This window comes from Sander lucioperca, chromosome 14 (assembly GCF_008315115.2).
Source record: "Sander lucioperca isolate FBNREF2018 chromosome 14, SLUC_FBN_1.2, whole genome shotgun sequence".
NCBI lineage: Eukaryota > Metazoa > Chordata > Actinopteri > Perciformes > Percidae > Sander > Sander lucioperca.
The window spans coordinates 33,198,149-33,209,252 of NC_050186.1; positions in this window are offsets into that span (position 1 = coordinate 33,198,149).

Consider the following 11,104-nt stretch of genomic DNA (forward strand, 5'->3'; position numbering starts at 1 on the left):
GCTCAGAGTCGTTACTCTATCGAGACGAGAAAGATGTATTGTTGTGTAATATTGTCGTAATTTTTTTTTTGCAATCTCTGGCACAAAAAGACTTTCTTTTGGAAAGAATCAAAGTTAGATGGGCTGGGGCTTCTTGACGCTCTGGGTCGGGACTTCTTTATTTATTAGCGGGCTACAAACCAACTTTTAAGGTGTATGCTGCCACTGGGTCGGGATCGATTTGGCGTCCATTAAAAAAAATGTACGTTTGAGTTATGCGGCACAAGAACGGGAGAGTTAGGTTTAGGGAAAGATGGTGGGTGGGGTTACAAAATGTATGTTTCAGTTACACTGAAGGGAGTCAGTGGAGCAAAAGAAAGAACACAAAAGTAAGAAAATGAGTGTTGCTCAGTGAGAAGACGAAATAACAGAGATTGAAGAGGAAACTTTAGTGGCCAAAAGCAATGCCTCCTCGGTAGCTTGGAAATACTTTGGCTTTAAGCCAACCGATGTCTCACAGGCTAATGCGCTATGCAAAATGTGTCAATGGTGGTAAACCGCGCAAGAGGAAATACAACAAGCCTATTTTTTTTCTATATTGAAATTCATATCGATACATTCATAATCAATATCGCAATAAAACATTTTGTCAATATCGTGCAACCCCACCTGGCATACACCTGTAGAAATGTTCCATCCTGTTATTGTGTCCAATCCCACTTTGAGTTTAGCCACAACCCTGCTGTCAGACACATTTACCAACCAGCCGACAGCAGGCAAATTATACACCACACACACACAGACACACACACACACACACACACACACACACACACACACAGATTATAACAGACCCATCTGCAGTGAGCGCTGACACCAGCTGGACAACATGTGTGTGTGTGTGCGTGCGCGTGTGTGTGTGTGTGTGTGTGTGTGTGTGTGTGTGTGTGTGTGTGTGTGTGTGTGTTTAGTATTAAGCCTTCATTAACAAGTCTCACCTGTCGTCTACCCTCTGTGTCTCATTGAACTATAACTCTAATAATCCCTTTGACAATCTTACAGCTGAGCTCTCTTTCACAGACACACACACACACACACACACACACATACACACGAACTACACACACAACACAAACCAATCATCAGTGACAGATGTATTCTTCCATCCTTCACGGACCATTTCCGTGATACTAAATCTTGGTCTCTGGAATAGAAATGTGTTTTCCCCATTCCTAATCCAGCCTTTAGCTTTGAATTGGTTTGATTGTTATGTTTTTAACGGAGAAAACTGAGCACAACAGCAGACCTATTAGAATATCTGAAGCTACTCATAGCTACAGAGATGCTGTAGCTATGTAACATTAGTTTATATGGCCCCGTTCTGACTTGGTATTAAAATCCAATGCGAGAGATCAGCTGTTGTTAAAACCAGGTCAGCACAGCGCCCTATGTCACATCAGTAATCACTGTCAAGTTACTGTATATGGCTTATCAGTAGCCTTTACAAATGTTGTCTGACAATGCCAAAATATATTTCTGGCTACTAGGCTGAAGAATTTCAGGAAGAACACAGGAAGCACATTAAAAAAGAAGGAATACATAATGTGGTTGATGAAATGTCATCATAAGAATGTGAAATTTCTCAGAAAATCATCACTTTTCTTCAACCTGAATGTACTGCTCAGTGAAACACACACACACACACACACACACACATACACACACACACACACACACACACACACACACACACTTCACTCACTGATATTAACACCAATTGGTCTTAATTAGCAGTCTCATTCAGCCTGCTGTGTTTCTTGCTAATTACTCCGAGTGAGTGTGTGTGTGTGTGTGTGTCACCACCATCAATCGCAGCCTGTTTGTTTTTAGCGTGTAAATTACAATAATGAAAGCAGATGTTTGAATGCTTAGGAACAATGATAAAGACCTTTTACATTTCTTATTTCTACAGCTCCGGGGGAGGGGGGGGGGATATTATAAATCATTCTGAGGTTAAATACATCCTGAGGTTAAAGAAATATTGAAAAAAATGTTAACTTCTAACACATTTCTTTTTAAATTATTAGTATCTTTGTACATATTATGAATAGGTTGGTTTGAAAATGTTAATAAATGTATTCAATTTTTCATTTCTGTAACCGTATGTCATGTTTGGCACTCCGTAGTTTATTGTTGTTAAAAACAGTTTGTGAGGAGAAAAAAAGGTGGAAGATGTAAAGAGAGGCCACACAAAGAATGGAACGCAGAATAAAAGGATAAATAAAGACTGAGGGAAAGGAAAAGAAAGGGATTAGTTTCAAACACACACACACACACACACACACACACACACACACACACACACATATACACACACACACACACACACACACACTGAGATGTATGTGTGTTTTCCATTTGGTCCTTGTCAAAACGCATCAAGAGACAACGGTGACCCACCATCCCCTGAGACACATGTGATCATATTCACTGTGTGGTTGTGTGAGTGTGGTTGTGTGAGTGTGTTTGCAGGTTAAAACCCCAATAAGCGTTCGGTCTGCACGTTGTTAACGGAGACCTTTACTGCTGTCAGACACAATTACCAACCGGTCAACAGCAGGCCAATTATACAGACGCACAATCAGTGAATGACAATAACAAGGTGGCTTACTGTCAAAGAGGCAAGGAGGGAGTACCTTAGCTGTCAAAACACAAACACACACACACACACACACACCCAGACACACAAATTCCTGAGTGACAATTTAGTAGCTTTGTGTCAAAGCGAAAAGGGAATAGCTGTCATACACTATCACTGAAAAACACACACACACACACACACACACACACACACACACACACACACTGTGTAGTGATACTTCAGGTCCACATTTTGTCCATTGTTCCCACTGCACTGCCACTTTAAATATTAACAGATCAGATTAATTATTAATGCTTTCATGATACTTTGAAGCAATGTTGCAAAAAATGGGGTCATCACCTTTTTGTAGGATATACAATTTAAATGTATGTCTTTCATTAGTTCTGGTTTAACTAGTTTAAACTGATTAGATGAAAACTGGTCATTAAAAATGTACAGTGGCCAACATCAGACTCTGCTGCATACAGAATAAACACACACAACTGTCTCACTAGCCTCAGGGATTACAGCAGCGTTGAAGCTAACTGGTTAGCCTCAGTTAACAATGTGAAGACAGTTTACAGTTTTTCTTGATTGCTTTGACCTGCTTAAAGAAACTGGGATCCACTCGGTTTTCATCATCACTGTCTCAGCAGAGCAGAAGACACCTCTTGCAAATGTGTTAACCCTTTCTCATTGGATTGACACATTTCCCACCCTTTTGCAGAACAGTTAACACGGATGTCATTCAAGCAGTCCAAACTCCATTGTTTTAGCTATGGTAACCAAACAGAAACCATCTGGTCCTAACTATTAGAAACTACCTCCATAAGTATGAAATCACTGAAGCACCTGTTAGACACTCCTTCACACAAATCTTCAATTAGCAGTCAGTCTGCAGGCCTTAAAGGTGCAGCGTCTGTGTTGTTCTTTGCCAACATGGTTGGAAGAGGTCTAAGACAGAAGAGACTGAGTATCAATAGTGGCTATTTCTTATACTCTACAGTAATAGATGTTTATACTTTACTGTAATAGATTTTATTTTTATTTTCTTTTTGTCATTAAAGGTTTTATTTCTTCATACACACATAAACATACAGTCAAACTCAAGAACAAACACTGACCCCAACATCAACAGACAGTATGTCCAGCATACCACCCCAATATACAAAGGCCTCCTGCATTTCCTTTTTTTGAAACATCCAAAATATACATTCAGTACCATGTCTACAATTTTTTTCCATATGCCCTACCTACAAAAAAATACGTTCCCAGGTCCTCCTAAAATGTTCTTCTTCGTTGTTAATTCTAGCCAACATGCGTTCATATGATGCAACTTCGGACATCATTTCCATCCATTTTTTAACATCTGGGGCGACTGTACTCTTCCATACTCTGAGAATTGTTCAAGCAGCTGTGACCATCCCAACTTTTAAAACCCCTCATTCATATTTAGATATATTTGACATTTCTGTTTTGGTCCCCTAACAAACACTGTCTTGGTGCTACAGGTACCACCACACCCAGCCATTTACTCATATAAAACTCCATCAATGCATTCTTGTTGTGACTAAATTTACCTTTTGTGATACGGTCTCTTATTTGTAAATATTTCCAAAAATTACCTTTATATTCCATATTATATTTTTGCATAATATCAGCAAACGACATGAACACTCCCGCCACACACAGGTCACTTATTTTGTCTATCCCTCTTACAAGCCATTGATTCCGATAAACAGATTTCTTCCCAATACGTATGGCTGGGTTATACCATAGAGAGGCGTAAGGTTGTCTTAAGTGCGAAATACCATACATCTTATGAATTTCTCTCCAGACTGCTTTAGAATAAGACAACACTGGGTTTGAAAAATAATTATGCCCAGAAGTTGTTACACCATGTGAGAGGACATCCAGAGGTTCAAACGGGCTAGTTAGTTCCCTTTAAATTTTGATCCAGCTCAGCTCCTGATCTATCCCCTTCCAATGTTTTATCATTCTAGACATTTCGAATGAGAGATTATATAATCTTACATTAGGTAGACCCATACCTCCCTTATTTTTATTTTCTTAATTTCTTATACTCTAATAGATTTTATTTTGGTTTACATGTATTTTGTGTAATATTTACAGTATTTCAGTTTTCAGCCACAGCTTCAAAATAAGGATCAATGGAATCAATAAAATTTGCATCAAAGCATTTCTGATTCTGGATCCAATTCTTTGCAAGAAGGCAACTTTATCAACAAATGTCACTGGCATGAAAAGCTACGTACTAATAGGCCACAATGACAAGCAATGGTGCACTGATTTGCACTGAGTACTGTATTTTGTATTTTGTTGTCCACTGTGTAATGGTTGATTGGAAGAGCTCATACACTTGTTTGCAAGTTGTGTTGTTTGAAGGCAAAATTTTCTTTTGCAGCATATTTTAAATGTTTTGACACGGTTAGAGCCTTTTGCAAACAAAATGTGTCATTTTGACCATGAGTGCCACTGTTTCAGCCTGTGTGTTAACTGTTTTGAAAAATGTGGAGTTTGAGTTGACTGCTGTGTCAAAGCAATCGAGAAAAACTGTAATGGTTGCTGGTTAGCCAGGTTGAATAACAGTTCAAGCTAACCAGCATGCTTCTGCCTCTGTTACAGTTGTTTTCAATTGCTTACACACTAAATTTAAAACCTTCCCACAATAAGCAAAACCTTACATTCAAGGAGCAAAGCACTGGCCTATATTTGCACAACTGTAAGCACATTGTCGGCTTCACACCTTTTGCAAAACATCACACACAGTGATTTGCGAAACACTAAACACACTTATCATGATGTCATTTCCTTGCAATTTCAAAACAAAGGCTTTCAAATGAACACACCCATGAACCAATTGGTTAAACACAGCCACCAGGTACGTAAACACATGATTGCTTAATTGTAGACACACCAATCAGGTTTAAGCACTATATAAAATGCAGCAGGTAAGTTCACCTGCCTTCAACCAAAATGGAAGAAGTCAGAAGAGACTGCGAGTGAGAGTCGGAATCCACAGAGGAGGAGAAGGAGATAGAGGAAGAGGATAAGGCCCAGCCAGAGGTAGAGGCCGAGGTGGAGGTAGAGGAAGAGGAAGAGGAAGAGGTAGAGGAAGAGGAAGAGGTAGAGGAAGACCTGAAGCCGGAGAATATGCTCTAAAAAGAAGAGGACCAAATTTATCAAATGAAAGTCGCGCAACACTAGTGGACCATGTTGTGAACCACAGAGTGACGCTGAGGGAGGCTGGACTAAGAGTTCAGCCAAATCTTAGTAGATATACAGTGGCATCTGTCATAAGGACATTTCAACAAGGAAACAGGTAAAAGAAAATCTGTCTACAGTTACAGTAATCAGCTGCTTATTGTATGCACCATATCAGCACTTTTGATACCCCTCCCTGTGACATTTTACAGTAGGTTACATGTATTATTTTCTACATAGGATTGAGGGTCAAGAACGACAAGGAGGAAGGCGTCCATATTCACGCGAGGGTTTACGATCTCTGGCCCCAGGCTCAGTTACCCCTCATTGAGGCCATGGAGGACGCCTGTGACCAAGTTGATGACGCAGCTGTGCAAGGATGGATTCGACATTCAAGACTGTTGTCTTGCCAATGAGGATATTGCCTGTGATGTTGAGATGAAAATTTGAGCAAAGTCTCAAGAGCAGACTCTCGAGTAGTTATAGTCTGATAGAACATTAGTCGCAAATTTTGATAACACGCATTGCTATTTTTGATTCATTCATGTTGAAATGGAGGGTCAGGCTGGTGTCCTGGGACCCGATGAACACGTAGCTGAAAAGCAAAACACGTCTCTGCACGTTTTGCAATGTATGTAGGAAGGAGTTTGGTTTTTCACACAGGGTGGGAGTGTGTGGGGGGAGAGAGTCAGACGTCAGGCTGCATGCTAGCAGCAAACTACATATAACTATTACAGCACAACTGTACAGACCTACACTTTGTGTTTGTTTTATGTGTTTCATAATGACACTTGAGTTCATGATTTTAATGATTTTTTATTTGTATTTTCGGGTTTACATGACAGTCACATAACACTTTTGTGTGTATGTGTTGAGAGGCACGCCTCAGTCCCTCTTTCTTTTCCAAGACTGAAATTTAAAGGAAAAAACATAAATACACCCAAAATTTTGCTTAGGGTAGGTTGTAACATACAGAGCCCCTTTGGAGTCAGTTGAGAAAAAAAACTAAACAGTGCGCACAGAATAAAAATCCGTTCCCTCGGTTTTATAAACTGTACGCACGGATTCATAATCCGTGCTCTCGGTTTTATAAACGTGAGCAAAGTTAGAAAGACATTCACAGATTCCAACTTCTGGGATCAATTACTCTATAGCGAAATGTTATTAGATCAGAAACGACGCATCTTTCCTAACGTACTAAAGTTAAGAACGAGCTACAAACTCATTTTCATGAAAACGAGCTGTCCTCCGACCTGGAGAAATAACATTGGTCTCTATGAGCAGCCGGCGGTGAGACGGCAGTAAGACCGGACGAGTGCTTAGGGACCGTCTACAAACTACAACACCGACACAAAAATATCTATTAATTTAATGATTAAATAAGGTAGTGTCTCCAAACTTATTTTTTAAAAGTACATACTGTAGTACAACTAGCAGGAGACAAATTATAATTGAGGTAATAAACATTGTTCAAACACGGTTTGTCACAGGGAAACTGTCAGCGCATGGTCCGCTTTAAAGGACAATTCCGGCGCAAAATGAACCTAGGGGTTAATATCATATGTGTACCGAGTCGACAGTAACTTCAACAACATCTGTGTAAAGTTACAGACGTTATCTGCTGAGCGACTGTGACAAGGCTGATAATCATCCATAATCAATACAAGCCGGCCTATGAGACAGGGTGTAATGTAATCATAGACAGAGTCACACTATTCCGAGACAGATTCGGCGGGCTCACAGCGGGATAATATCAGGGATAATATCTGGGATAATATCTGCAGTGTGATGCAATAACGATGTCAGAGCAATTCTATTGGTCTTTGATCACAGATTTACTTCCTGAAAAGCCTGAGAGTCGAGAAATAAGAAAAAACAGCAGCTGAAAGCTGCAGGATGAAAGGAAAGATGAGGATGAAAAGAAATATAAGTGAGGTAGGGAGGAGGGGTGATGATGTTTTGGGTTTTTATTTAAAGGCCACTAATTCCCTCTTTCTCCCTCAGTTTTCAGTGTTCCTTTAATCTTCTCTCCTTTCCTCTTCCGTCATCTTCCTTTTCCTGGTTTTTGTTTACTAAAAAATGTTTCATCTTCAATATTTACATGTGCATGTTATGTTATGTTATGTTATGTTATGTCACAATCTTATGCTGAAACCCACTTTCAGGCTGGAATTGTCTCCGCACGGCTCTCACAGACCGTTCTCCAAATTGTGAAAATACTGACGTCTTGTCACGGCCCTGGGCGTCCAATACCAATGAACAAGGCACTCGCAAGCACGCTATCAAAGCAAAGAACAGAGAAGTTTGGATTACAACACACACAGAGGGAGTGTGACCTAACTCTCTGCTCAGGACATCATTACTCCGCTATATATTTTGCTGCTATTTCGATGTTCTACCAGAGGTACCTACTTTTGCAGTTGCCAGGGGCTACTTGGAAAGATTGTGGAGCAGCTCAACTAATTTGAAGAAATTCAAATTATGATTTGATCAAAGGACCATCTGCTGTAACACCTCAACACTACATGTTGCAGTTATGTAAGAGTGCATGAAAACTAGTTAGCAAGCGGGCACAGAAGTTAAAACGTGTAGCTAAAAGTAATGAATTAATATTAATTGATGAAGGGGTATGCAAGTTCGTCTGCCTCAGCTGTCGGGGGACCTCAGACCAAAAAGGTTGGGAGCCACTGGAGTACAGAACCTTTACAAATATTTGATTCTATACTTGAGGTTGAGATTCCGTAGCAGATGTTTGGCAGAGCAAACTGAGCAGGAAGAAACAGAAAATTGGATCCATGTTGTGGAGAACACGTCTTTCAGCTGGAAGCCATTTCCACCGGTGAAAGGTTAGCAGTGTGCAGCTCAGTCTGACGGCCCACCAATCTGCCTCCAACTATACGCTGACACAAAACCTAAAGAGTGTGGTGAAAAGGTCAGTGTAGCATGACCACAGGGCCTAGAACTAGAATGACTAGAAGGCCAGGGCTGCAACAACTACAAACTTAGAGCTAGAACAGTAAAAGGCTTAGATTTAAAACATCTACAGGATCTAGAGCCAGGCTGACTAGAAGGCATTGAGCTTGAACTAGTAGGGTTGGTAGTAAAGACAACTACAAGGTCTAGAGCTGGACAAATTTAAACGCCTTGAGCTAGAACAACAACAAGCAGAAGGACAGACCAACTTAAGGACACTGAGCTAAAAGTCTAGCAGTATAGAGCAACAACAATGCAGAGGGCTGGAACAACTAAAAGTCCTACAGCTAAACCTAAAGTAGTCTGCATTGCCTTTGTTGTGCCATTGTTGTAATATACAAATAAACCTGTCCTGCCTTATTAGGTTTAGAGGTAGAACTAAAAGGCCTAGAGCTACAACAATAGCACATTTGAGGGCTGGAAAAGTCTAGATCTAGATGACTAGGGAGCCTAAAACGAAAGAATGTCTTAAAGGCCCAGAGCTAGAAGATGAAGGTCTAAAGCTAAAACAATTAAAACAATAATAGGGTTAGAACCGGAACGACTACAAGATCTAGAGCTAGAACAACCAAAAGACTTGAGCTAGCGCTACAGGCTACATTTACATTGCTATGTTTTGGTTTGAAAACAAATATCTTTTGCTACGTTTACATCACGCATTCACACTGGTTTGGCGTTTCAGACACAACTACACAATCTAGAATGAGAACGAAATTACAATACAATTTAACGGTGCTGAGCAAACAGGGAGCAGGAACACCTGGATATACTCTTATCTCATTCATCTAAAATGCATGTTTGATGCTTTGATATTTCAACACTAATGTTGCTTGGAGAGCTAATTTACCTGTTGGGCCACAGACTAAATCAAATGGCACTACCCAAACTAGCAGTCAGTCCTACCGGCGATGAGATGTCACTGTTCGTTACCCTAGATTTGGTTTATCAAAGACGTTGGCAAAGCAACAGAGTACAGAAAACAACAGCAATAACGTCAAATAAGTCGGAACACTGTGTTTAACTATACATCTTTAAATGTTACAGGTACGGCTGAAAATGACAACAGAAATAAACAAGTTTGCCGATTTTTTACATATCTCCGCAATTCAAATCAACTGCCATTTGTCTAGTGATATTGTGTGATATTTGTATTAACGCAACGTCAGTGTGATTCGTTCTATAATGCTTGTGAAATCCTGTGTGGGGCGGATAAGGAAGTCTGGGCCAATGGTTTAAATTTCTGACTTATTAGAGTTGAGTTCCAGAAAGTTTCTTTGCGTCCATGTTTTAAGTCCGTTAGGCAGATGGTGAGATGCAGTGAGTGGCTGAAGTGATGGTCTTGGAGGAAAGTTAGAGTTGAGTATCATTGGCGTAACAGTGAAACTGGAGGCCATGGCAGCAGATCATCTGTCCTAGAGGTAGTATGTAGAGCAGGGGTGTCAAACTCATTTGAGTTCATGGGCCACATACCCCTAATTTGATCTCGAGTGGGCCAGACCAGCAAACCACTCCAGAAAGATCAGAAACCTTATCCGCCACAGAGTTTCTTGTCAGCTTGATGTTGGCAAGCGCAAGTTGCTTCTGCTCCGACAGCGTTCTAAGGCCATTGTGGGAAAAATAAATAATGTTATGGACCCGGGAGAGAGGGGTAACATTCTGAGAAAAAGATTAAATTCAGATTAAAGTGGTAAATTTGGAATTGGAATTAATTTCTTCTCTGCAATTTTCACACTTTGCAAAGTCATCCAGCGGGCCTAATTGGACCCTTTGGCGGGCAGGGTCTGGCCCACGGGCCGTATGTTTGACACCCCTGATGTAGAGAATAAAGAGTGGAACCAAGCTAATGATAAAATCCAGGGATAATGTCCTACAACGTCAGTGAAATAAATGTAATGTTATTATCCTGAACCACATCTTCCACACATCATCTTTGTGTCCTTCCTAATGGTCTCTCCTCTCCCTTCCAGCTTTTGATTTCTTCCATCCTCCCTGCTTTCCTAGCTCTGTTTCATTCTGTTTGCTTCCTCTCCATTCTGCTTGACTTCCCTCCTTCCATGCTGCATTCCTTGCTCTATAATCAGGTCTTTCTTCCGTCCATCTCTCTGTCGCTCTCTCCTCTTTTCTTCTTGTCCCCTCTCGCCCAATGTGCAGCTATGACGCTGATTACCTCACAGTGTTGGCCTTCAGCGTCACAAGGCCAACTAGGATCAATAATATTGATCAGGAATCTCCGTCTCCTCGTGACCAGCGCTGTGTATGTGTGTGTGTGATAGCCTGAATTTACAT